Source organism: Triticum dicoccoides, chromosome 6A, assembly GCF_002162155.2.
Source record: "Triticum dicoccoides isolate Atlit2015 ecotype Zavitan chromosome 6A, WEW_v2.0, whole genome shotgun sequence".
NCBI lineage: Eukaryota > Viridiplantae > Streptophyta > Magnoliopsida > Poales > Poaceae > Triticum > Triticum dicoccoides.
The window spans coordinates 558,316,623-558,323,019 of record NC_041390.1 but is presented as its reverse complement, the minus strand read 5'-3'; positions in this window follow the sequence as shown (position 1 = coordinate 558,323,019).

Sequence of the window (6,397 nt, the reverse complement as noted above, 5' to 3'; positions counted from 1 at the left end):
TTAAGGGACGTCTATCTAAGTGGGAGTTCTTAAGTAATATGAATAATTGAACATAATTTATCATGAACTTAGTCCTGATAGTATTTGCATATCTATGTTGTAGCTCAATAGCTTGCGATGTAGCTCCCCGTTTATTTTTTGATATGTTACTAGAGAAAAATAAGTTGAAAGATGATAGTAGCAATGATGTCGACTGGGTCCGTGATCTGAGAATTATCCTCATTGCTGAACAGAAAAATTATGACCTTGATGCACCGCTAGGTGACATACCTGTTGCAGGAGCAGATGTAGACATTATGAACGTTTGGCAAGCTCGGTACGATGACTAATTGATAGTTTAGTGCGCCATGCTTTACGGCTTAGAACCGATACTTCAAAAACGTTTTGAACGCCACGGAGCAAATAAGATGTTCCAAGAGCTGAAATTAGTATTTCAGACTCATGCCCGAGTCGAGAGGTATGAGACCTATGACAAGTACTTTGCCTACAAGATGGAGGAGAATAGCTCAACCAGTGAACACGTGCTCAGAATGTCTGAGTACTACAATCGCTTGAATCAAGTGGGAGTTAATATTCCATATAATATAGTGATTGATAGAGTTCTCTAGTCACCATCACCAAGTTACTGGAACTTTGTGATGAACTATAATATGCAAGGGATGACGAAAATGATTCCCGAGCTCTTTGCGATGCTAAAATCGGCGAAGGTGGAAATCAAGAAAGAGCATCAAGTGTTGATGGTTAACAAGACCACTATAGTTTCAAGAAAAGGGGTAAAGGAAAAGAAAGGGAACTTCAAGAAAGAATGGCAACCAAGTTGCCACTCCCATGAAGGAACCCAAAGCTAGACCTAAGCCTGAAACTGCGTGCTTCTATTGCAAAGAGAATGGTCACTGGAAGCGGAACTACCCCAAATACTTGGCGGATAAGAAGGATGGCAAAGTAAACAAAGGTATATTTGATATACATGCTATTGATGTGTACTTTACTAGTGCTCATAGTAACCCCAGGGTATTTGATACCGGTTCAGTTGCTAAGATTAGTAACTCGAAACAGGAATTGCAAAATGAACAGAGACTAGTTAAGGGCGAGGTGACGATGTCTGTTGGAAGTGATTCCAAGGTTGATAAGATCACCATCGCACACTCCCTCTACCTTCGAGATTAGTGTTGGACCAAAATAAATGTTATTTGGTGTTTTCGTTGAGCATGAATATGATTGGATCATGATTATTGCGATACGGTTATTCATTTAAGTCAGAGAATAATTGTTCTTCTGTTTACATGAATAAAACCTTCTATGGTCATACACCAACTGTAAATGGTTTATTGAATCTCGATCATAGTGATACACATATTCATAATATTGATGCCAAAAGATGCAAAGTTAATAATGATAGTGCAACATATTTGTGGCACTGCCGTTTAGGTCATATTGGTGTAAAGCGCATGAAGAAACTCCATACAGATGGATTTTTGGAATCCCTTTATTATGAATCATTTGATACTTGCGAACCATGCCTCATGGGCAAGATGACTAAAACTCCATTCTCCGGAACAATGGAGCAAGCCACTACTTATTGTAAATAATACATATCGATGTATGCGGTCCGATGAGTGTTGAGGCTCGCGGCGGGTATCGTTATTTTCTGACCTTCACAGATGATTTGAGCAGATATGGGTATATCTACTTAATGAAACCAAAGTCTGAAACATTTGAAAAGTTCAAAGAATTTCAAAGTGAAGTAGAGAATCATCGTAACAAGAAAATAAAGTTTCTACGATCTGATCGTGGAGGCGAATATTTGAGTTACAAGTTTGGCCTTCATTTAAAAAAATGCGGAATAGTTTCACAACTCACGCCACCTGGAACACCACAGCGTAATGGTGTGTCCGAATGTCGTAGCCTACTTTATTAGATATTCTGCGATCTATGATGTCTCTTAATGATTTACCACTATCGTTTTGGGGTTATGCATTAGAGACAGCTGCATTCACGTTAAATAGGGCACCGTCTAAATCCGTTGAGACAACATCATATAAATTGTGGTTTGGCAAGAAACCTAAGTTGTTGTTTCTTAAAGTTTGGGGTTGCGATGCTTATGTGAAAAAGCTTCAACCTGATAAGCTCGAACCCAAATCGGAGAAGTGTGTCTTCATAGGATACCCAAAATAAAGAAACTACTGGGTACACCTTCTATCACAGATCCGAAGGCACGATCTTTGTTGCCAAAAATGGATCCTTTCTAGAGAAGAAGTTTCTCTCGAAAAAAGTGATTGGGAGAAAAGTAGAACTTGATGAGGTAATTGTACCTTCTCTCGAATTGGAAAGTAGCTCATCACAAAAAACTGTTCCCGTGATGCCTACACCAACTAGAGAGAAGCTAATGATAATGATCATGAAACTTCGGATCAAGTTACTAACGAACCTCGTAGGTCAACCAGAGCATGTTCCCCACCAAAGTGGTACGGTAATCCTGTTCTGGAAGTCATGTTACAGGACCATGATGAACCTATGAACTATGAGGAAGCGATGATGAGCCCAGATTCTGATAAATGGTTTGAGGCCATGAAATCTGAGATAGGATCCATGTATCAGAACAAAGTATGGACTTTGATCGACTTGCCCGATGATCGGCGAGCCATTGAGAATAAATGGATCTTTAAGAGGAAGAGGGACATTGATAGTAGTGTTATTATCTACAAAGCTTGAATTGTCGCAAAAGGTTTTCGACAAGTTCAAACGTGTTGACTACGATGAGATTTTCTCACTCGTATCGATGCTTAAAGTCTGTCCGAATCATGTTAGCAATTGCTGCATTTTATGAAATCTGGCAAATGGATGTCAAAACTACATTCCTTAATGGATTTACTAAAGAAGAGCTGTATATGATGCAACCAGAAGGTTTTGTTGATCCTAAAGGTTCTAACAAAGTGTGCAAACACTGGTGTGCATCGGTCCTAAACAAACGGTTTTTAACCCCTTTCCGCGATGACATTTGGAACCGTCTCCAAGTGAGTGTGTGCGATAGGGTGTCCTTCCCACATGACCCAGAAATCGTCGGGGATAGGCCCTCCTCGGACCTAGCCTAGGGCCGCGTGTGATCGGGCGAGGCATCGAAACCCAATCATTTTCGTAGGTATGTACATCCCACACGGTAATCCGAGAAAATCATTTTTGTAGGTATGTACATCCCACACGGTAATCCGAGAAAACCATTTCCGTAGGTATGTACATCCCACACGGTAATCCGAGAAAATCATTTCCGTAGGTATGTACATCCCACACGGTGAATCCCAGAAAAACATTTCCGTTCGTATGTATATCACACACAGTCAATCCAAGGAATACGTTTCTGTTCTTATGTACATCCCACACAGTCAATCCAGGGAAAACATTTCCGTTCGGACGTACATCCCACACAGTTTTATGTGTAGGCTAGTGTCTAAAAGGTGTAACTATCACACACGGTCTTCCTTGGTTAACTGTTTGCTTTTATCAACTATATCACACACGATTTGATGAAGAAACCTATGTGGCATTGGGCTATCCATCGCAAGCGCTTTTACTGCTAGAACCGTTTGCAAAGATCCATGACACATTTAGCAGGTTTATTATTTTAGAATTAATAATTCCAGTATTACGCAAATTCACATTTCATATCGAGCAACTGTTTGCCAATTTCATATCAGGCACATAAATATATTATAACATCACAGTACGGTAGCTACATGAAAACAGCATAAGAACAATATATTCATTTCCCTAATCGAGATCATCCAGGCTCGTCTTATCCGCCTCTGCTTTCAGTTCAGTAAGAACCCGTTTTGCATGGGCCAACTGAGAAAGTGCCTCCTCCTTCGCCAACACCATCATAGCAAAGTCTGATTTAAAAAATCTGAGCTCATTCTCCATCTTCAACTTTTTATCTCGCATCTTGAAATATGCTTCAGCATTGACAAGACTTTCTCTAAGCCTACGTGTGTTCTCTTCCTCATACAAGCTCCAGAGCTTCGTTAGGCACATCTTCAAAGACTATGGCCGCTCTTGATCAACCCACTCCAAGTAAGAACACTTCCGTTCATCCTATAATATTTAAAACTAGATCAGTAACAATTGTAGGGGAAATGGGTTTATAGCAACATAGAAAATCACCAATGCTTATTTTGAAAAACTGAAGAAACATGTTAATTATGACATATCTTCTCAAAAAAAAAACAATGTACAAATGAAATAATTGGTACTGAGACAACAACCAAATTCCGAAACATCAGAAGCTATAATTAACTATAACGACGCTACAAGTTCTTACTCATGTACAATAAATAACAAATTGAACATTTTATGAGGAAGGTAAATATAACTGCAACAGCATAGCGACAATGTTTGGATGACAGCAAATTGATACTAACAGGTGTGTACATGCACAAATTTAGTAACATAGAACTATTAGGACTAAGGTTGTCCACTATGTATGCCAAAACTGTGGTAAAGACAACTGTTCCTACATCTCGCATCGGTGCCCTGCACTGGCGAGCCGATGCAGCGGAAAAAAATCAGGGACCCGGACTCCGGAGCATGTAGTTGCTCCGATGCCCAGTTCCTTCGTGCCATAAAGATTTCAGTATTTTACTGCTTGGATGCTCGGATGTGTGGACCAAAGTTGGCTGCACAAAATGCTCAAGCAGTGCCAAATAATTTTCTAATGGCACCGCTGATGAGATGGCAACAATTTAAGATACTAGGTACAAACTATGACACTGTCTTAGGATGCGTTTGGTTGAAGGTGTGGTATGAATGGGTTGAGACCGTGACAGTGTCTGAATCACATCTAACAAATGATTTGTAACAACGAAAGAGGGTCTAACCTTCTCTGCACATGCCAGAAACTTCCTCCCACTGTCGACAGAATCAAACACAACTAGCTTCACGCATGGAGATTGATGGTGACAACGAGCAGATAGATCTTCAGCCACCCCGCTCCATTCATTGCCACTGATGGTCTTAGGAAGCTACAAGAGGAAGAAACGACTCAAATCGACCTTCGGGTAAAAATCCTTCGTTCCAAGTCATAGCCCGAGAGAGAGAAGAGAGGCATACCCGGGTGGTGAAGGAGTAGTCGCCGGAGGAGGAACCGCTGGAGATGTCTTTGAAGAAGACCATGGCGACCCCGGTGGTAGGATGCGAGACGGCGAGAGCGAGGAAGTGGCTATAGCTTAGTAAGGAAGGAAGGAAGGAAGGAAGGAGGAAACATGGGAAATGTGACTTGTGGTCGGGTAAAAAAGAGGGTGGGAAAGGGGACGGGGATAGATATTTTGGCGGTAGGCCAAAATTTTGGAAATGTGGAGGGAAACTTTGCGCGCGGTGCCGCCGGACCATTCACTTTGAACGATTGTGTGCATCGCAAAAGATTCTTCTGCTTTACGCGCATGGGATGAGTTTGATGATTCAAATTTTGGTCTCAAGGCATGGGCACAATCACTTTGAACGCGCGCAGTGCCGCCGGACCATTCACTTTGAATGATTGTGTGCATCACAAACAATTCTTCTGCTTTACACGCATGAGACGAGTTTGATAATTCAAATTTTGGTGGAAATTTCCCCGGGTACGTCATTGCATAATTTAACATCGCTTGCTAATTTCGGCACACAAAAGAGCGTACAGCAAACAGACCACACTTACTGAATCGATCAATTTTAGTAATTACACAGAGCCAATTGACCTAAACATTGCTCTAACAAAAGACCAGCATTAAAAACAAAGCCTAAGTACGCATAATTAAAAAAATCTGCCGCCGCGCAACATGTCGATGAGATGTCGATGTGAGATGAGATGTCGATGACTTGTCATGACGACATGTCACCGTTGGTGGACTCCGCGTCCCCCCTGCTGAAGTCGACCGTGTCCTTGTCCTCGTCGTCGGTGCCGCCCTCAAGGTTGTAGTACTCATAATAGTGGCTGCGCCAGAGATCGCGTTGGTACTCCACCGCGGATTCCTCGACGGACAGACTCTTCTATACCTCGACCTCGTCCATGCGCAACTCCTCCTCCCGGCGCTCCTCGATCTCCGCCTCCTCCTGCATCTCCAGCTCCCGCTCGGCGGCCTCATGAGGAAGCAGGTGCTCCATGGCCACTGCCGCCTTTTCAGACGTGGGTTGCATGCTGGAGTCCGAGGTGGCCTAGAATATCTTGGCGTGTGCATCCTCGATCTTTCCATGGATGGCCTCGACCCAGGCCAGGGCAACATCAGCGGCACAGACGACAGCTCGAGCGCTCTCGGTGTTTGTAGCCGCCGTCGCAGCAGCAGCAGCTGCAGCCGTCTCGGCTGCTGCAGTTGCCCTGTTGGCTGCCGCAAACGCCCTCTCGGCGGAAGCGGTTGTGCTCAATGCGGATGCG